The sequence below is a fragment of the Neopsephotus bourkii genome, unplaced genomic scaffold (genome assembly GCF_033783945.1).
Source record: "Neopsephotus bourkii isolate Nb327-2 ecotype Australia unplaced genomic scaffold, CSIRO-AGI_Nbou_v1 NB_1279, whole genome shotgun sequence".
NCBI lineage: Eukaryota > Metazoa > Chordata > Aves > Psittaciformes > Psittacidae > Neopsephotus > Neopsephotus bourkii.
The window spans coordinates 3,195,081-3,217,713 of NW_026901764.1; the positions used below are offsets into that span (position 1 = coordinate 3,195,081).

Below are 22,633 nucleotides of genomic sequence, written 5' to 3' on the forward strand. Positions count from 1 at the left end.
CCTCGCTGTCTGAGACTCTACCACTCTGCAGACAGGGGAAACCTTCCTTCTAGCAGTAAACAGTGTTTACTTCCATACATTTGTCTTCCTGTAACAGAATTAAAAAATACTTCATAGACACAGCAAACAGATTTTAGGAAATTACCTTTTAATAATTTATAATGCAGCCCTTACTTTAAAAGCAGCACAATGCAAACAACAAATAAAAAGCTATGAGTTGTGCTTGACCGAGTGCCTGAGATCCCGTTTTGCTCCAATCTTGAGGCTGCTGCAGTTTAGACAACATCATTGCATCTCCACAATAAACAGTTTGCAAATATTGCTGCTTTCAGTCAGGTCACTCCATGCATTTTAAAGCAGGCTCCTTGTTTACTGCTCGGGATATCTGCAATCTGCATTTCATCTCCTCACAGTGTCAGCACCTGATCCACAGTTTGCAAATATTATGCAGTGGAAATAATTCACAAAGGCAAACAATTACAATCGAGTGTCGAACATGAGCCTGGATGGTAATGGGAGAGCAGGGCAGAGGCTGTGGTGTCTGCGTGTGTGTGTGTGTGTGTGTGTGTGTATAAAGGGTTGGAGGGGGGAGGAATGGGAGAGAGAGGAAAAGCGACTGTATAAAAGATCATTATTCCTAGACAATGTCATACCCTCAGTGATGTGTAATGATATTTAAATACCTTTGCCATTTCCCCCTGGTGATGACTGCACTGGGTGCGTTCTGTGTGCCTATAGGGGTATGTTTTTCACAAATCGGGATGGAGTGAATGCCGTTCGTTGTTCTGGCTGCAAAATGTCAAACTGCAGTGGAAAGAAATACAGCATTGCAGTGGTGGTGCACTGAGGCCCCCGGTAGGAAAGCAGGAGCTATTAAGTGGAAAATTCCTGCAGAGGACGTGTTTCCATTTCTAATGCGAAGAAAGAGGGTGTTGTTTGAGGCTGGCAGGTCTGCGGGAAATACAGAAAACACAGGGAAGATGAGAAAATGACCTCATTGAACTCTGAGAACTTAAGCAAACAAACAGCTTCAGCCAACACACTACATTCTTGCAGTGATTCTGCCCAAACAACAAATTGACCTGTAAGTTATATAATCACCCACAAGCCCCCTGCCCCATGTATGTGTGAGGAGGGAGAAGGGGTCTTTCCCTGCAGGAAAAGCTGAGGAGGAGGGGGAAAAACAGTAAAACCTACAGCATTAGGAAGGGTTATATGGGGGTGAGCTGCCTGTCCCCCTACCCCACAACCTTCCCACCCCAAATGCAGTACTCACATAAGGTTCAGGTTTAATTGTGCTCTGAATACCAGCAGAATGATGGCACTAGTTGTTTGTTATAGTATGAACTATTTCAGTACAGCATAAATTTTCCATTTCAAAGGATCCTGAATGCCTGCACGGAAGGTACTAGGTTTTGTGAGCAGAGGGTGGCCTCTGTAAAAGTTGGTGGGGGTTTCAGCTTAGGGATGGTTAAAACTCCATTCTTTGACCCTAGCTGGGAAGGGGGGGGGGCTAAGGGGAGCATGTTTAGGGTCTTGGTTTCCCCTATAGAGGCCCCCTGCTGTGTTGACTTGGACAGCCCGAGTTACCATTTTATATCAACTGAACAAATCCTAGTGTAAAAATGCAGGGGCTGACCAAAGTTGTTGTACATAGCTATGGCCTGGCAGAAAAGGAAAATGTATGCCAGCAACCGCAGGCTCTGCCTGTGCTGAAAGGTTTGATACTTTTTATGAATGCTTGCTTCAGTGTATTTCCAATAGCTAATTAATTGAGCAAGGTAGATGGAAAGCTATTAATTGAAAGAACAACAGATAAACAACAGTTCATATTTTACAATGATATTTCTTACAAATCAGAAAAGGGTTTTTCTCTTAACTTACAGTGTATTTGTTGTGGAGCATGTTCTCTGCTACCCTGTAATTCCAGTGTGAGCTTTTAATGGATAGAGTGTTTTTTTTTTCTTGTTCACACTGTTAATGTCCTGTTGTCTCCCAGTTGCAGCTGATTTATGCACAACCAAAACTTGCTTTAGCATCCAGCATTCTGCATGGACTTTGCCTGTGACAGGCATGTTAGCTTCGACAGGTCATTGCAACTTTTAAGACTGCGTTGTGCTTTAAGGACAGGTATAAGTGTAAGCAGATAATCTGATGCATAGGAATGGCCAAGGTTCACATAGTCACCAACTGCAGAAGTTCAGGTTTTATGTAAGCTGCTGTTTATATGTAGTGGTTTGATCCACTCTGGATTAGGGACCACTAGCCATGAATGCCTTGAGGTATAATTCAGAAACCCAGCAGCCGTAAGGAGTTGACTAGATTCAGTGCTCAGCTGCCCTCGCCAAAACATTTCAGAGCAAGCTAAAGTGAACTAAAGATGGGTGATGAGGAGAAAACAAGACTATCCCAAAACTGATCCAAAAATGCAACCCTTGCTTCTTGCAGGGTTTGCAAACTGTGATTAAATTACTATTTCTTTTTCTTTCCAGTTTGAGATTTTCCTGAATATCTGGAACACAAGGCAAAAAAAAAGACAGAATTACATACTACAAAAAACTGTACATGCAAGACTTTCAGCATTATTGTGTAGGTATAGTTTATATTATTTGGACAAAGATTGAGAAATCTAGCTAAAGATTGGGTCTTGTGGGTAAATCAAACTGAAACTGTCTCATAGCTGTTAAGTATTGCTTTTCAAGGCTCCACTTGCCACTGATTTCAGGTATGGAGGAGATATTTTTGTAGTAATCTGATCTGTGTAGCTAAGATCTGAAAACCAGTCTGGCCAGAATCCAGCGCCATTTCAGTTTAACCCTAAATGCCTGCACCCTCTGCAGGACAATGCAAAAAGACATTCAAGAGCTCCACAGCGTTGTGTTATTCCCTTTCTGGGAATGTTTAACCAGGGCAAACTATATAGTGCAGCATTTCTGCATGGTGCCATGGATTCTGTTTCTCTTTTCCTTGTGCTGTGTAACTAAGGGGCACTGTAAGGGGTGCATAACTTACAGACGTGAACAGCTTTCTTCTCCACACTCTGACAGGAAATAAAAGGCTCCCAAAAATCTCAAGAGAAAAACAAACTTTCAGAATGACAAAAAGAAGCACTGCCAAACCAAAAGTTTCCTGCACCTAATAAAAGGAAAAAGGGAGGCTTTTGCTCATCTTTACCTTGTGGCTGGAAATGGCAAGAAAAAGAAAGACCTAAGGAGTACCTTGTTTATCATTAGGGCTCTGCAGTTTAGCACCCATTGCAGGATTAACTCTTCTGAGGAGTGCAGGCCTTTGGTTACACTTGCCCTCTGCTTTTTATAGGTTCTTTGTCTTTTCACAGTGGAGTTGGGTCATATCAGAGATTCTGGTTTGCATTTAGTTTAGAGGACTTTATATATCTGAAGAGATCTGAGAGACAATTTTAAATGAAAACTTAGATAAATTTGCATGATGAAATACAAACCTGAGCCAAGGAAACTGCAGGCAAGCCACGTTCAGCTCCTGTCAATGCACCTCAGTCCAGCCCTACCTTACACATTAAGAAGTGTGCAGAAATGTGTGGAGGAGTGCAGGAGTGTCATGAAGCACAAAAATAGGTAATAGAATAAATCAATAAATTAATGCTTTAAGAATTGCCCTTCTTTGTATCACATCATCAAAAGATATATAGTAAAAGAGACACAGAAATCATTGATCAAGATTTGTCTTTTATTTCTTTTTGTTTTATTTAAAATAATCACATTAATCACAGTTGGGAGATGTGAGCTCTCAGTATGCCCAAGCTAGATCCAGCACTGTCCTCTTGTTCTGGTCATAATGGAAACAGGACACTTGGCCTCTGATTACTGATGGAAGTACTGAATGCCAAGGATTGTACTATCACTGGTCATATGGGTCTGGTTTCCTACCTTCTATGAGTCTAAGGGCTTGAAAGAAGTTTTGAAATCATTGTCTGTAGGAAACCTCAGTGTGAATCAGTCTCCCTCCTTGTTTGGCAGGTCATATGCCTCCCAGTTTGGAGAACTGGAGGATGAGGACCCCAGGACATGCTGAAGAGTAAGTTTGCTGTTTTATCAAGATGCAGGAAGAAAGCCTGTAGGTCAGTATTTTCATACTGAGGCAGGAACAAAAAAGAAAACTTCACAGTAGACTGTATTCATAAGGCTTTCATGGATAGCATGTATAATCTACCCCAGCACTGGCAAGATGGAGACATTTTCTATTTATCTCTCTTGGGAGCCATAGATGTGGGTTCTGCCTAGGAGCCATAGAAGGCAACATAAATCATCAGGTGTTTAGAAACCATGTCTTGGGAAAGCACTGGGCTTTCAAGTGCTTGAGGGGCATCTGCAAAAGTTATCTGTGATTTCCATGTCCACTGGAACAAGAATTGGCTCAAATGTCGTTAATACAGAATTATCTTGGACCGTATTAAAAACGTTATGTTGAGTGATGGGAGGAAGTGCAAGTACAAAATGGAAAGCATTCCCCTGAATGCAGATCCTTCCACATGCCAGAAGAACTACACAAATCATTCGAAGTGTGATTCAGTTTTTACTTGGATAAAAGTTTGACTCAACATGGTGTTGAGTGCTCCTCGGGTGGTTTTGACTCAACTGGGTACTGGCAGCTGCTCATTAAAAAAACATGGTGATAGAATAGGTGCAGTGTTTGAGAGTGATAGCATAATGGAAGGCTTTGAGAGGGTTTGGATCTTCTTGTTGCTCCCAACTTCTTGAAAGATCTGTCACAACTGGCTTCTACAGGTATATAGAGATATGTATTTTCTTTGTATCAATTGATCTGGCAATGAGGAGCACTTGATTAGACTTTCTGCAGGCTGATCTGTTTGCAGTGCAAGAGCCTAGCCATTAAGATGGAAACAAAGCTGAAATTTGCCTTCTCTGTTGAAAGTTTCAACAGAGCTTTATCCAGTTTTGCACCTGTGAAGCTCAGTTAAATCGCATGTGAGGCAAGACAATACAGATGCTAAAAATCTGAGGAAGGATCAATCAACCTGATGATTTCTCATACCTATGTCTCAAGGAGAAGTCCTTGGAGATCGTTAATTTCTATAATGTGTATTACTAAAAGAAGTCTATGGGGCTTGGGGAGAAGCTGTAAGGGAGAATTTTAATATACTCCCTTTTCTGCTTTTGGTTATGATTCACATAAGTAATGAGTTGACCTAGGTTCAGCAGTAGCAGTCATTTTTCTCAGTCTTGGTGGCTGGTGCAGTGCTGTGTTTTTGACTTTCAGCCTGGGAACAGCGTTGACACCACCAATGTTTTTAATTGTCGCTAAGTAACATTTACTCTGACCAAGGACTTCATGAGTCTCATGCTCTGCCAGGGAGGAGGAAAGCCGGGAGGAAGCAGAGACAGGACACCTGACCCAAACTAGCCAAATAGGTGTTCCACACCACAGCATGTCATGGCCAGCATATAACCTGGGGGCAATGACCCAGAAGGGTTAGATCACTGCTCATGTTGGGCTGTGTATTGGTCGGTGGGTGGTGAGCGGTTGTATTCTCTTCCCTTGTTATTTCCCCTATCATTATTATTATTGGTGGTAGCAGTAGTGATTTGTGTTGAAGCTTTGTTACTGGACTGTTCTCAACCCATGGGAGTTACATTCTTTCAGTTCTCCTCCCCATCCCTCTGGGAATGGAGGGAGGAAGCGGGGAGTATGAGTGAGCAGACGCATGGATCTGGTTTGCTGGCTGGGCTTAAACCATGGCAGTTCTTTTTGGTGCACAACGGGGGCCGCGAAGGGTTGAGATAACCACAGATCTGAACAGAGTGTGTCTAATCGTATTTGTGACAAGCATTTATTGTTTCGAATTAATAGTCACTTGTCACAATGCTGATTTATTGGCTCTTAAAATTATTGCTCTTGATCTCCAAGTTTCGGCATGTAACCTTACTTACAGCCGTTATTTGCTGTGTTAGTGTTTATCTGCTGGGCAGCCTGGCCTAAGGTTCTTGTTTCACTGTACTTTATGGTAATGACTTGCAATACAATAGACTCAGTGATCATGAAACTGATCTCACTTGCATTTCCAGTGTGGTCATCACATCAGTGTGGTGCTACTCAAACCCCAAGCACATTGGCTGCACCAGCCCCAACAACAGATACTGCAGCCATTTCAACTACAGTGATAATCATTGCAGCTAAGCCAGAGGAGCAATTTATGCCTATATCAGTTGCCCCTGTAAGCAAAACCAAAAGAAAGGCACAAAAAGCAGCCCACATAGTGAAGAAAGATGAAGAAACAATGCACTTATTGCCTGAGACAGCATCTGATCAGGAGTTATTATGTGAATCAGAGGAAGAAGAGGTGACTTCTCAACCGTGGACCTCAACCGAGGTATGGAATATGCAAAAAAATTTACCTGTTAATCATTGGAGCACGTCATCACCTGGTTGCTCTGATGCTGGGATAATGGTGTTGATGGTCACGAACTAGAAGGTTGAGAAGCCAAGAAGATGAGATCACTTGCTAGGGAAGGGTGAATTGACAAAGCAATTGCAAAACAGAAACAGTCCCTCAACATTTGTATGCGGCTCTTGGCAGCTGTGAATGAAAGGTTTCTATACAAGGACGATGTTATGAGTCGTTCGGCCAAGTGGACTACTCTAGAGAAAGGCATCCAGTCTCTGAGGGAATGAGCCGTTGTAGAGATGATCTACTGCAGGCCGGATGCTGGGAATGCACCCATAGATCCAGATGAAGTCAAATGTACACGACCCATGTGGCAGAAATTTACATGGAATGCACCGTCATCATATGCCCACTCATTGGTAGCCATAACCTGGAATGACATAGTACCACCAACACTGGACGAAATGATTCATCAGCTCTGAGAGTTCAAAGGCAATCTCATCCCTTCCATCATTTCAGCTGTAGAAAAACTGTCTCAGAAGTTCTAACAATTGAGAGATGATCTATCCGGCTCCCCACATGTACCAACCCATGTCTCAGCTATTAACAAAAGGCATCCTACTGCTCGAGAGAGAAGATACAGGATGTATACGCTACGTACCACCCTATGGTTTTCCCTGAGGGATCACGAAGAAGACATGAGGAAGTGGGATGGAAAACCTACCTCAGCTCTGGAGGAACGGGTGTGTGAATTGAAGAGTAGAACAAAGGTCAAGGATGATCATCCCATAAAATCTGCATATTTGGTCTCTGGTGAGCAGGTTCACAGATGGAGTGGAAGAGCTAATTTTATTCCAGCTCCTGAAATAAAGACTAATCCCTGTCTACTAGATGTAAGTGACCAGTATTGTGATCACTATTAGAAGGACCCTGCCTCCATCCAGGTGGAGGTAGAGGACAATCAGATTTACTGGACTCTGTGGATCAGGTGGCTTGGCACATCAGTCCCACAGAAGTATAAGGCTCTAGTAGATACCGGTGCACAACGTACCCTGATGCCATTGAGCTGTCAAGGGGTGGAACCCATCTATATTTCTGGAGTGACAGGAGGATCCCAAGAATTAACTGTACTGGAGGCTGAAATCAGCCTGACTGGGAGGAAGTGGCAAAAACACCTCATTGTGACTGGTCCAGAGGCTCCACGCATCCTTGGCATAGACTACCTCAGGAGAGGGTACTTCAGAGAACCAAAAGGGTACCGATGGGCTTTTGGTATTGCTGCTTTGGAGACAGAGGAAATTGAGCAGCTGTCCACCTTGCCTGGTCTCTCAGAGGATCCTTCTGTTGTGGAGTTGCTGAAGGTCAATGAACAGCAAGTGCCAGTTGCGACCACAGCAGTGCACCGGCGGCAATATTGCACCAACCGAGACTCCCTGATCCCCATCCGTAAGGTGATCCGTAGGCTGGAGATCCAAGGAGTGATCAGCAGGGCCCGCTCACCCTTTAATAGCCCCATATGGCCAGTGCGAAAGTCTAACAGAGAGTGAAGACTAACAGTAGACCATCGTGGCCTGAATGAAGTCACACCACCATTGAGTGCTGCCATACTGGACATGCTAGAAATTCAGTATGAACTGGAGTCAAAGGCAGCCAAGTGGTATGCCACAGCTGATATTGCTAATGCATTTTTCTCAATTCATTTGGCAGCAGAATGCAGGCCACGGTTCATTTTACTTGCAGGGGTGTCCAGTTTACTTGGAACTGACTGTCCCAGGGATGGAAAGAAAGCCCTACCATCTGCTATGGACTGATCCAGGCTGCACTGGAACAGAGGCAAGATCCAGGACACCTGCAGTACATTGACGACATTATCATGTGGGGTTGATACAGTGAAAAGAAGTTTTTGAGAAAGGGAGGGAAATAATCCAAATCCTGCTAAAAGCTGGTTTTGCCATAAAAAAAGAGTAAGGTCAAGGGACCTGCACAGGAGATTCAATTTTTGGGAATAAAATGGCAAGATGAATGTAGACAGATCCCCACAGATGTGATCAAGAAGATAACAGCAATGTCTCCACCAATTAATAAGAAAGAAACACAAGCTTTCTTGGGTGCTGTGGGGTTCTGGAGAATGCACATCCCAAATTACAGTTTGATTGTAAGCCTTCTCTATCATGTGAAGAATGATTTTAAATTGGGCCCTGAGCAACAACAAGCCTTTGAGCAAATTAAACGCGAGATAGTTCATGCAGTGGCCCTTGGACCAGTTCAGACCGGGACAGGTGTAAAAAATGTACTGTACACTGCAGCTGGGGAGAATGGCACTACCTGGAGCCTCTGGAAGAAAGCTCCAGGGGAGACTTGAGGTCGACCCCTCTGCTTTTGGAGCCAGGGATACAAAGGATCTGAGGCCAGCTATACCCCAACTGAGAAAGAGATACTGGCAGCCTATGAAGGGTTTTGAGCTGCTTCAGAAGTGATTGGCACAGAAGCATGGCTCCTCCTGGCACCCTGGTTGCCCATGCTGGGCTGGATGTTCAAAGGCAGGGTCTCATCTACACATCATGCAACCAATGCTACATGGAGTAAGTGGGCTGTACTAATTACACAATGAGCTTGAATAGGAAATCCCAGTCATTCAGGCATTCTAGGAGTCATCATGGACTGGCCAGAGGGCAAAGATTTTGGAATGTCACCAGAGGAGGAGGTGATGCGTGCTGAAGAGGCCCCACCATATAATCAGCTCTCAGAAACTGAAAAGCAGTATGCCTTGTTTATTGACGGGTCCTGCCATATTGTGGGAAAGCATCGGAGATGGAAGGCAGCTGTATGGAATCCTCGATGACAAGTTGCAGAAACTGCTGAAGGAGAGGGTGAATCGAGTCAGTTTGCCGAGATGAAAGTCATGCAGCTGGCCTTGGACATTGCTGAGACAAGAAAAGTGGCCAGTACTTTATCTCGATACTGACTCATGGATGGTGGCAAATGCCCTGTGGGGGTGGTTGCAGCAATGGAAGCAGAGCAACTGGCAACGCAAAGATAAACCCATCTGGGCTGCTGCACTGTGGCAAGATATCGCTGCCTGGGTGCAGAACCTGTTGATAAAGATACGCCACATAGGTGCTCATGTACCCAAGAGTCGGACCACTGGGGAACACCAGAGCAACCAACAAGTGGATAAAGCTGCTAAGATTGAACTGTCTCAGATGGACTTAGACTGGCAACATAAGGGTGAATTATTTTTGGCCCAGTAGGCCCATGACACTTCAGGCTACCAGGGCAGAGATGCAACATATAGATGGGCTCGTGATCGAGGGGTGGACTTAACAATGCACACTATTGCTCAGGTTATGCATGAGTGTGAAACATGTGCTGCAATTAAACAAGCCAAAACAGTTAAAGCCTCTTTGGTATGGAGGATGATGGCTGAAGTATAAATATGGGGAGGCCTGGCAGATTGAGTATATCACACTGCCACCAACCCGCCAAGGTAAGCGCCATGTGCTTACCATGGTGGAAGCAACCACCGGATGGCTGGAAACATACGCTGTGCCCCACGCCACTGCCCAGAACACCATCCTGGGCCTTGAGAAACAACAAATTGTGTGGCAACACAGCACCCCAGAGAGAACTGGTTCAGACAATGGGACTCATTTCCGGAATAACCTTATAGACACTTGGGCCAAAGACTATGGCATTGAGTGGGTATATCACATCCCCTACCATGCACCAGCCTCTGGGAAAATTGAACGGTATAATGGGCTGTTAAAAACTACACTGAGAGCAATGGGTGGGGGAAATTTCAAACACTGGGATACACACTTACCAAAGGCCACCTGGTTGGTCAACACTAGGGGATCTGCAAACAGAGCTGGCCTGGCCCAGTCAGAACTTTTACATACTGTAGAAGGGGATAAAGTTCCTGTGGTGCACATAAAGAATTTGCTGGGGAAGACAGTCTGGGTTATTCCTGCATCAGGTAAAGGCAAACCCACTCGTGGGATTGCTTTTCCTCAGGGACCCGGATGTACTTGGTGGGTAATGTGGGAAGATGGGGAAGTCCAGTGTGTACCTCAAGGGGATTTGGTGTTAGGGGAAAACAGCCAATGAACTCAATTATATGCTGTTGCCTGCTATGTAACACTTTTATAGCCCACCAACTAGATGTCTTCAGGTCACCAGCGACTGGCCCTGACTTCCCTCCAACCATCATCCCAAAAATGCACAAACTTTGACAAAACCAGACTAGCTCAGCAGTGACCAGACGAGTTCCATGGTGTCATCAGTAGGCAACAGTCCAACAGTGCACACCGTCTGTCCTGCTCTGAAAGACTGTTACAAGAGATGGAGTCCAATATCATGGACTGGATGAACTCAACAGCTTTATAGGGATTGGTCCATGTACTAAGGAATGATATCTCTCTCTTTGTGTGTGTGAAAGTATGTGTGTGTATATATATATATGTATAAAAGGCAAGAGTGATGGTATATTGAAAAATGCGTTGTCTGAGCATGACATGAATGGCATGGAATAAGGGGTGGATACTGTCATGAGTTCAGCAGTAGCAGTCATTTTTCTCAGTCTTGGTGGCTGGTGCAGTGCTGTGGTTTTGACTTTCAGCCTGGGAACAGCGCTGACAACACCAATGTTTTTAATTGTCGCTAAGTAACATTTACTCTGACCAAGGACTTCCTGAGTCTCATGCTCTGCCAGGGAGGAGGGGAAGCCAGGAGGAAGCAGAGACAGGACACCTGACCCAAGCTAGCCAAAGTGGTATTCCATACCGCAGCACGTCATGGCCAGCATATAACCTGGGGGCAATGAACCTGAAGGGTTGGATCACTGCTCATGTTGGGCTGTGTATTGGTCAGTGGGTGGTGAGCAATTGTATTCTCTTCCGTTGTTATTTCCCTTATCATTATTATTATTGGTGGTAGCAGCAGTGGTTTTGTGTTGAAGCTTTGTTACTGGACTGTTCTTAACCCATGGGAGTTACATTCTTTTGATTCTCCTCCCCATCCCTCTGGGAGTGTGAGGAGGAAGGAGGGGGGAAGTGAGTGAGTGGCTGTGTGGTTCTGGGTTGCTGGCTGGGCTTAAACCACGACATGAGTATGATGCTAAACTTGCTCTATCCAGCAATGTGGGAATGTTACCTAGTGTCACTAACAAGTATTTAGTCTGATTCAGTGTCATAAGCCCCCCACTACGTAGAAGCTAATTGTGAGGATTAGGGCGCACCAAGACACTGAAGCTCCAGTCCTGTGGGTCTGGGGAGAAACAACACATTTAACATTCCAGCTACAGTTCCCTTGGCAACGTACATAACAACAACTCAGTGAAACTATGGGTTTCTGTTTTCTTAACCCTTCAGGATATTGACTGAATGAATACTTCCTTGAGGAAGCAGTTCAGTCAACCAGATACACTCAAACACTCTTTAATCCAGCAGGCCTTTCTCCTTACAAAAACAACAGCAGTTGAATTCCATGTCAAACTGATCTCCTCCCCTAGCATTAAGGGTTTAATTTGAATTCACACATATACCATTAGCAAATACCTCATAGAAGCCTGTATGAAAAAAAGACAGTAGAAAACAATCCCAAAATTTCAATGTTTCTTCTTATTATAAAGTTCCTGTAGACAGCGGGCATAGAGGAAAAATACACAAGAAATTATATAAAACACATAAGTACTCATAAGAAACAAAACAATACTGCGTTTGTGTGGATTACAGAACACAATATTGTTCCTGTCAGTTATAGCAGTAATAATGTCTATAGCAACTTTATAATGATTCCTATGGGAATTTAAAATAATTCATTAGTATTAATACTTTGAAATAGTCAGATTTATACTGTCTTTGTGGAATACATGAGATCTGCCTCTGGGTTTATTCCACTGCCCAAAGAACTTCTTGTGACGCTGCACCCATCTGCTCTTAGCAGTGGCTGTCCCTATCACACAGAAGTTTGGAAGAGGAACTTCGAGCTGAATGCACGCACAGGGTGGTGTAAGACACCAGATCTCACCTGCACCTCATAACTGGTGTACGTTTCAGGCTGTCATTGCTAGACAGGATTAATGAACATGCTGACAAGGCCTCAGTTTATAGCTGCACCACCAATGATATTTTGTAGTTTTAATACAGTGGTCTGTCCCCTATTGTCTTAATCAAGAGTTTAAGTTTATGAAAGCATGGAAAACCTTTACGCTAGGGACTTTAACCTAAGGGTGGGATGATCAAGTGATGCATAGTGAGAGAACTTACCTTGCTTCCTCAGCATGCAGGAAATGAGTGAGCTAGCTTTTTAGAAAAGCAAGAGAAACCATTAATATCTATGATAAACCTAGAATTACTCCTTGGCTACTACAGCACTGATGCACACTTACTTATACAATGGAAGAGACTGAAACTACAGACCTAAATTGGGGATCAAACAGATGTTGGTACATTCTAAAGCAATTACAGTTCATAACCCAGATTTATCCCCTTTTCTCTCTGTAAGCTTTAATTTTTATTTTCAAAAGGAGCCTTCATGATTTTTTCTTAGATCTTCCATCCCATGATGGTGAGGCACCTTGTCACACTTTGCAGCTTCAAGCACATGAAAGAATAAGTACACTGGCAAAATTGTTGGGTGTTTAGCCTTGAGTATCTATCACTCTAGCATTGCTCTCCATTGTCATTTTCTTCTCTGCAGCAGCTCCTATGTAAATCTGTGGGAAGCAAAAGCCCCCTCCCCCAGCCTTAGCTCACAACAGGCTGTTAAAGATTATGCAGCATCCTCACTAACACGTGGTTGCCAGGGCATCCTTGTTCCCTAGCCAACTACTATACGAAGGCTTTACTGGCAGCCATCCAGCTGTGCTTCATTTAGGAACCTCTGCAGAAGGATGTGTTTTCCCAATTTACTGGAGAAATAAGTCAGTTTGTTGCTTGTCTGCTGAAGATCCTAAGCATTTGGGAAAGCAGTAACTTTTCATGGAGGGCTGTAAGACAGGCAGCCTCTCTTTTCCATATTCTCTACAAACCAGAATTTAAATCTTACTGCAGAAAGCTTGGATTTTGCACTAACCCAGCCAGTGTGGATGCTAGAAACAAACATCAGTGTGGCACTGTGCCCAGACCAGCACAGGCACAGAGCCACACATGGTGATAGGTCCCGCAACTGGGCTGGTAACTCTTAGGTTTTTACTGTGCGATGTGGTGGTACTGTCATGCTTGGGAAGCAAGAGGGTGTCTTGGCATGTGCTGCTGCTTCTACATATTCCATTTAATTATTTTACAGCACCACAATAACACAAACCCCAGCTAACATTGCTTTTAATGTCAAGTTTCCTTGGGCCAACTACATTTAAGGTAGAAGAAGTATGATGACCCTAGATACCTATGAAAGGGCCTTGCTTGCCATTTCAGTTAGTGTTGGTGACACCCAAAGGTGTAGCAATGCTACGCGTGATTCCAGGCTGGACTTCAGCCCAGTGGCTTGAAGGGGCTTTGGTACGGAAGCTGATGGCAGGATACATGGTGGCAGCAGCAGGTACAAACTGTTGCCATTGCAGTAGTACGTGTCCTGCAGGAGCTCAGGGCCGGTAACCCAGGCTCAATGAAAAACCAGAGGGAGGGTCATGCCAAGAGGGCAGCTTGACAGGTTTTTATTGCTCATGCCGTGATTCTTCTGTAAAGCCTCCAGGGTCTCACTGTTCTTGAATTTCTCATTGCTAGAACAATTAACAAAGTGCATTTGTGCTCTTAGTGTCATCTTGTGGTAACTTAATAGTAGCATCCATGAACAAAGTGCCAGATAAAGAAAGGGGGGGGGGGGCATCATGGTGAAGATAGGATTTACTGAGTTGTATTATTTCTGCTGTCCCCAAAGCAGAACAGAGTTCCACACACTAAGGAAAGGATAATTTATACTGAGAAGATCAATAGAAGGTAGACACTGCCATCACTTCACCTGTCACTCATATACCTAACAACTGCTGCCTATATGTCTGAGAATTAATCCAACCCAAACAACACATACCCTGTAATAGGCAAGTTGAACAGGCAAGGAAAGTTTTCTTTGCAATATCTTTATTTTGAAAAGTAAAGAAATAATAGAGCCTTATGTTTAAGACCAGGTAAGGTGCATAAATTCAAGTTTTGGAGGTCTCTCTATAATCTTAGGCAATTTGTTATAATAGCATCCGTACAAGCTTGCTAATTTGGGCAGCAGTTTACCATCAAATATTGGTATCCTCTTTTATCCGTGCTACTTACCTGTTAACTTACACTCTGGTTTGAGCCTGGGAGAAACCAACCAAGTTCTCTAAACAAAGGAGGTCAAAATAAGTTAAGCACCATGTCACATTTAAGGTTTCTCCCTGAAGGATAGGTAAGTCTCACTTAAATCACTGTTCTAAGACTGCAAGCACAGCTATTGAGGACAGGCCAGATGCAAGCTGGGTGTAGTTCCCTAAGCCTAGAGTGGATTAAAAGGTATGATTGCAGATCACTAGGGAAACTTTAAGACAGCTTGTAACAGATGAGCTAAGAATGGTGTGTATTATTAGCACCTAAGTACAGATTTTTTGCAATCTAAGGCTATCTATCTTAGTTATTGCTTAAATGTGCTAAATAAGAAAGGTGGCTGATCCCAAAGACATATATCAGACTTGTTAATGGACAAAAGCACATTGTCAGTGGACTATGTTTTATATATATAAATATATAAAAAAGCCCTCCATAACATACATATATATGCAGTGCCTCTGTTTCATAGTACCTGAACTATTTATGCTGTAGTATTGCTAGAGGAAAGGACACTGCATTTGCAATTCATTAGATCTCCAAAGAAACGACTAGTAAACACTTTATTGGTGCTATTGAGTAAATGTGTAAGAGGCCAGAAAAGCAATGTAATAACAAAAGAAAAGATGGCAGATGAATTATAGAGCTACATCAAGCGTTACCCTCATACCACCCAAGAAGGCCTGATCATCAGTATTCAGCCGTCAGTATTGCACCTATAGCTTTAGAATTTCAGACCTGAAAGAAAAAAAAAAGCAAGAATTTGGCTTTTGTTCACTGTGTGAAAGGGGAGCGTGTAGCTCCTCACAGTCCCACAGGACATGCAGAATTCAGTGACTTGCTCTCTACAACCTTTCACTGGAGGAATATAAAGGCAGGAAATGTATTTGTGATACTAATTAAAGATTAGAAAATCCTCATTTAGGAAAATACCCCATGGAAGGGTATTAAGAAGAAAACAAAACAAAACAAAACACAAAAAACCCCACAAAAAACAAACAAACAAAAAACCCAAAAAAAAACAACAAACCACCCAAAAAAATACCAAACAAAAATACATCCAAAACACAAAGAAACAACTAAACTTATTTCTGTTCAAAGTGATGGAAAGAGCTGTATTTCTCAACTTAAGAGAAAAGGGGATTAAAAGAGCACCCTGGTTGGGGTGAAATGGGTTATAAAATGAGACATAAAGCATTTTATTTCAGTGCCATCAAGGGTCCAAACTACAGAACAGTCCTTTAGTCTAAGGACTGAAAGATGACAGACATCTAAGTCTGGACATTAAAGTCCAATTTAATATAATGAGCTATTTGAAAAACTGGCAGTCCTTCTCCTAAAATAAAGCAGTGAGAAAATGTCATTCTTTTTGGCACAATTAAAAAAAACCCTGAAATTCTTCTAACCAATATTACGGCTCAGTGGAACACAATCCATTATTACAGCACCAAATTTTACCAAGAGAAAGACTTTGAGAACTGAGACAATGTTTTGGGACCATATTGTACCCAAATCTAAAACTTGGAACCCATTTTAAGCGATCGTCATTTTATATAGACCTGTCAGAGTAGCAAAAAAATTCAAAGGTAAATTAATATCTGGAAAGACCTGCATAATGTACAGTCTTGCTGATTAAAAGTAATGCACAGAGCATGAACTGGTATTAATAAAAGTACAAAATAATGTGCTATCCCCCATGGTATATATAAATGTTGGCTTCACTTATGTGTTTTTGGAAGTACTGTTGTCATGGTTACCATTCAGCTGTCTTTAAGTTTTAATATGCCCCATTTTGTAAGGTTGAGGTTCAGTTCAAGTTCATATGAAGCAAATCTACTGAAGTTTTCAGATGTGGTCTCTAATTTAATGTGCATTATTTTCCGAGAGGCCAACTTGAAATACTTTTGGCATAATTTTAAAGAGATGTCAACCACCTTCAGATGCAGCAGAAGTCAATGACCTGTATACAGTGACTGAGTCATGAATAATCTGCCAAATGGCATAGGCCATAACAATCTTATCATAAAAACCTATAAACCTGTTTCACTTGGTATAAGGAATGTTTCTGTACTCCTGCAGGCTGAACTTATCACCATTAGACGCTAAATGAACAATGTGTCATTCTCTTGAGCATTTATATATTAGTCTGAAACTATAGGAATGCTTGACTGTAATATTATAAAACATAATCTTAATTCCTATGTGAAATATCAATCATCCAATACTTCAGGTCTATTCCAGCGAAAAACTTCATTTCCCTTTTAGCCAATTTCCTCATGTTCAAATATGGCGGGGGGGGGGAAGGGTATTTTTGTGTGAGTGAAAGGCTTTGTCGTAGTTTGTTAAAAAGCTTGAGGTTCAAACCAAGATACTCAGCAGTAGCCGTAAAACCAGGGAAACTGAGAATTAACTCAAGTAACTGTGTGGGCTTTGCATTGTCCTCTGCAGGTGTGTACCCGAGTCAAACTGATGTGTAAATGTCCTTTTTTGCTTCTCTATAAAAACAGATGGATCTGCTCTTCAAAGTAGCCTCTTTGCATTGTTAGCCATAAAGAAGTCCTTATCACCACCTTCAGCAAGCCACATGAACCACAGAAGACTGTAGGAATGGCTCTTTCCTTGCCTTCCCTTTTCCCTATTTAGCTTTAGCTGAGCAATGTGGCACAGAGGCGTTGATCTTTTTTTGTAGTGATGTGCATAGCAGTGCAGCCTGTTCAGAGGGAAAAGGAAGTGTTGTGGTAAAGCTTTGGTGTAGTCAAGTTTCCTTTGAGCGTATTGCATCCAATTTAAGACTAATCTTAATAGTGACTCCTTTTCTCTTTGGTACAAAAATGGGAAAGGAAAAATAAGGGGAGAAAGAACGTTCTAGATCACTATCTCTTTATTCTAGGTTCATCTCTTCCATAGTCTTTCAGCTTTTTGTATTTCTGGTTTTTGACTTCTGTTCTGTCAAGCGTAGGCATAGACAAACTAGCTGCACCCACTATGTTCCCCATGGCAGGTCTTCCTCTGGCTTCAGTACTCATATTTTCCTAGAATTATTCAAAGACTTGGTTTCTTTTCCTTTTTGACTGCTGGGCTGTTCGTTTCTTTGGTTTTCTTTGTTTCCTTAATGACTTGGCCCTTGTGGACATCTGCAGCGGAGTGTCCCAGAGCATCTCTTTTCAGATTGTCTCTGCTCAGTCATACATCTCACAAGTGTATAGGGTGCAATAGTTAAAAAATTCTTGCCCTTTGCAATAGCTCCAGAAGGTTTCTGAGTCACTAATTTAGTTTAAAAGGAAAATTTAAAGTGTAGGATGCAAAATGCAGCATAAACCATAAAGAGGACCAGGTCAGCATTCGTATTGTATGAACACATGCATAATCACCTATGTGCCTATATGTATATATACAGTTGTGTGGACTTTCGAAAACACACTTCTGCTGCACATCTACACATTATTGACTCAATTTCTTTGTTTATTCATTGCTTGATTTGGCTATCTTTTGGGGAACCATTCAGACATATAAGCAGGGTTGCTATATCTCTGTGTAGGTGTGTGCATTTGTAATTGAAGATAATAATAGGGTTTTTTATTAGACTTCTCAACATTGTTTCATTATTTGATTTCACAGTGTGCATTCTTCATGGTTCTTCACCTATTTTGATACTAAATGAGCCAATATATTATAAGCTTTATCTCCTAAACCCGAGTTAAGCAGCATCAGATACCTGAAGATGACTTGTATGCAAACTGGATTGAAGGAGGACTTTTTGGCCTCTGTTTCCAATTCCAGTATATGTTCAGGTGAGTGGAAAATGTTTGCTGCTAACCTCAATGCTGAGCTGCCAGTTTATTGCACAAGTGATACACATCCGTACACTTGGTGATGTGGTCTGTGATCTATGGAAGGAGGAAGAGAGCGCTGAGATGGACTCCAGATGCACCTACTTGTTATGCTGTGGGCTCTGAAGGCCTGGAACCATGCAAAATAGCATTTCAAAAGTCACTTGTAGGTCACTGCATGAGACAGTAGCAATAACATCTCTAAACAGGCTGCCTCTGCTGCAAAAGTGTCACCTGCTTTTGCACCATGTGAAACACTGAATTGATCAAGAGACTGTCTTCCACTGCAAGGTAAGCCTTCTCCTCTAGTAAGTAAGTTCACAGTACAGATGTGTGGGAATATTTATATCATAAACCCATGATTTTAACAGGTTATTAGCAAAGCACCAGCAGGGGGCCCGAAATACAAAGACTAATCTGGGATTTGTTCAGGAAACTCAAATAATTTTTCAGAGCGTAACTGATCAAACTTCGTACTTAAAATAAAAACCTCCACCCCAAAGTCCTCATTCTGCCTGCTTGATATTAAATGGTAAAACACTGCAGAAGTGAAAATATCCTGGAGCCCTCTATCATCTTCATTATCTTCACTGGTGAAGTGACTGAGTGAGTGCAGAGGTGTGAAATTCCAGCAGAGAAGAACATGCTGTTTTAAGAGGAAGTGCTGACATGCAGGCTACAATTAGACAAAAAATGACTGCTGACATTTAAAAATCATTACAGAGAGGAAATTGTGAGTGTAATTATGTCATCATTGACACTGCTCAAGTGTGCTGATGCATTTTTGCTGATCAAAATCAAGTGTTTATATTTGTAAACAGAATGCACTTAGCAACTCTATCAGTGGAAATGTTCTAGACAAGAACTAAGGAAAATAAAGCCGAGGCACTTTGATGAAATATTCTTTTTCCCTTTTTTCAGTATTCTATCTTCCTTTTTTTTCAGTATGATAGAATGATAGAAGAATGATAGGCATGGCCATTCTGAAGGATACCAAAAGTCCGTTCTTGCAAAGACTTGATGCCTACAGAAGGCTATGAGAGAACAATAAACATATAATTATTATAAGTAATTTGGAATGTAGTGAACTGAATACAGTGGGCTAGGATGTAGTAGAATATAGCAGAGCACACCAGAACATACTAGAATTTAGCAGAAGACAGCAGAACAAACTGGAATGTAGCAGAAAATAATAGAATACAGCAGGACATACTACAATACAGCAGAACACACCAAAATATACTAGAATATAGCAGAACACGCCAGAATACACTAGAATATAGCAGAGCACAACAGAATATACTAGAATACAGCAGCAGACTTAGTAAGGTTCCATGGGATATAGCCCTAGAGGGCAGGGGGGGGCAAGGCTGTTGGTTGATATTCAAGGATTACCTGCTACAAGCTCAGGAGTGTTGCATCCCAATTAGAAGGAAGTGCAGCAGGACAGCCAGGAGACCTCCTTGAATGGATAAGGAGCTACTGAGGAAGCTTTGAGGGGAAAAAAGAGGCTTATAACAGGTGGAAGCAAGGGCACGCAGCCTGGAATGAATACAGGGATGTTTTCTGGGAAGCTAGGCACAAGGTTAGGAAAGCTAAGGCCCATTTAGAATTAAACTTGGCTAGGGATCTTAAGGATAACAGGAAAGGATTCTATAGGTATGTAGCAAATAAAAAAACAGACTAGGGATAATGTAGGACCCTCTGGAAGCTATCAGGAGAACTGGCTATACAGGATTTGGAGAAGGCTGAGGTTCTGAATGACTTCTTTACCTCAGTCTTCACTGGCAAAGGCTCTGACCGCACCACCCAAGTCTTGGAAGGCAGACACAGGGACTGTGAGAATGAAGACCTTGGGCCCACTGTAGGAGAGGAACTGGTTTGAGACCATCTTAAAAAGACGTAAACGAGTCCATGGGTTCTGATGAAATCCATCCGCGGGTCCTGAAGGAGCTGGTGAATGAAGTTGACAAGCCACTGCCCATCATATTTGAAAAATCATGGCAGGTGAATTCAGTCAGATGAAGTTCCCAACAATTGGAAAAAGGGAAATATAACCCCCATTTTCAAGAAGGGGAAAATGGATGACCCCAGGAATTACAGACCAGTCAATCTCACCTCTGTGCCTGGCAAAATCTTGGAGCAGATTCTCCTGGAAGGCATGCTAAGGCAGATGAGAAACAACAAGGTGCTTGGTGACAGCCAGCATGGCTTCACTAAGGGGAAATCCAGCCTGACCAATTTGGTGACCTTCTATGATGGGGCTACAGAACTGATGGACAGCCGTAGAGCAGCTGATGTCATCTGCCTGGACTTGTGCAAAGCGTTTGACACTGTTCCACACGACATCCTTTTCTCTAAATTGGAGAGACATCAATTTGATGAATGGACCACTCAGTGGATAAAGAACTGGCTGGAGGGCCGCACACAAAGAGTTGTGGTCAATGACTCAATGTCCATCTGGAGACCAGTAACGAGGGGTGTCCCTCAGGGATCGGTGTTGGGATCAGTCTTGTTAAATGTCTTTGTCAGTGACATGGACAGTGGGATTGAGTGCGCCCTCAGCAGGTTTGCTGGTGACACCAAGCTGTGTGGTTCGGTTGATACGCTTGAGGGAAGGAATGCCATCCAGAGGGACCTTGACACGCTTGTGAGGTGGGCTGATGCCAACCTCATGAAGTTTAACCATGCCAAGTGCAAGGTCCTACACCTGAGTCGGAGCAGTCCCAGGCACAGTTACAGGTTGGGCAAAGAAGAGATTCAGAGCAGCTCTGCAGAGAAGGACTTGGGGGTGCTGGTCGATGAGAAAATGAACATGAGCCGGCAGTGTGCAGTCGCAGCCCAGAAAGACAACAGTATCCTGGCCTGCATCAAAAGGAGTGTGACCAGCAGATCGAAGGAGGTGATCCTGCCCCTCTACTCTGCTCTTGTGAGACCTCACTTGAAGTATTGTGTACAGTTCTGGTGTCCTCAGCATAAAAAGGTCATGGAACTGTTGGAACAAGTCCAGAGGAGGGCCACGAGGATGATCAGGGGACTGGAGCACCTCCCATATGAAGATAGGCTGAGAAAGTTGGGGCTGTTCAGCCTGGAGAAGAGAAGGCTGTGTGGAGACCTCATAGCAGCCTTCCAGTATCTGAAGGGGGCCTATAGGGATGCTGGGGAGGGGCTCTTCATTAGGGACTGTAGTGACAGGACAAGGGGTAATGGGTCAAAACTTAAACAGGGGGAGTTTAGACTGGATATAAGGAAGAAATTCTTTCCTGTTAGGGTGGTGAGACACTGGAATAGGTTGCCCAGAGAGGTTGTGAATGCTCCATCCCTGGCAGTGTTCAAGGCCAGGCTGGAAAAAACCTTGAGTGAGATAGTTTAGTGTGAAGTGTCCCCGCCCATGGCAGAGGGGTTGGAACTTGATGATATTGAGGTCCTTTCCAACCCTAACTATTCTATGATTCTAAGACAACAGAATACACTAGAATATACTATAGTATATCAGAACACAACTGAAAACATTAGAACATACCAGAACACAGTGTAATATACCGGAATATAGCAGAACACACTAGAATATATCAGAGTATACTGAAATATAGTAGAAGATAGGAGAACACACTAGAATATACTAGAATGTAGCAGAACACACTGGAATGCAGTGGGCTGGGCTAAAAAAAACCCACAAACGTATTACCTAATAGAACATACTAGAACTCGCCTAATTATAGCTAAATATAGCTGACTACAGTGCAGTAGCATTATACTAGACTCTAGTAAATTACGTGACAAAACATGTCATATAACATGTAATATATCATTAAAGTATATGTTGTAGTGTAATAGAGTATCTTGTAGTATCACAGTATGTGATGCAACCTAATGTAATATAGCAGAACTGATGAGAATATAGTATCACATACTAGAATATAAGATATAATATAGTATGATACAATACTGACTAATATAACATGCCCTGATCTAATATTTAACAGGATAATAACATGTAAGTTAATATAACATAACATTACCTTCTAAGTTCTGCTGCTCAGGAATTTCAAAGACTGCTTAAAAACATAAGAATATTTAAGTCTTTCTGACGGGCTTTAGAAATAGTCTAATACTGCGTTTGGGGC

General features: G+C 42.6%; 2 long non-coding RNA genes across 2 annotated transcripts in view; one reads left to right on the forward strand and one right to left on the reverse strand.

Moving 5' to 3' along the window:
• LOC133218652 (uncharacterized) overlaps positions 1-19,353 on the forward strand; it is an 89,555-nt gene extending 70,202 nt beyond the window's left edge. Inside the window, exons 2-4 of the long non-coding RNA XR_009727232.1 lie at positions 3,996-4,064; positions 18,379-18,467; positions 18,716-19,353. This is a non-coding gene — a long non-coding RNA (uncharacterized LOC133218652). The remainder of the gene's footprint in view (positions 1-3,995; positions 4,065-18,378; positions 18,468-18,715) is intronic.
• Positions 130-1,124, reverse strand: LOC133218651 (uncharacterized). Its single transcript, XR_009727231.1, has 2 exons — positions 684-1,124; positions 130-422 (listed from the first exon to the last, which is right to left on the reverse strand). It is a non-coding gene; the product is annotated as an uncharacterized LOC133218651 (long non-coding RNA).
• Positions 19,354-22,633: the final 3,280 nt, after the last annotated feature.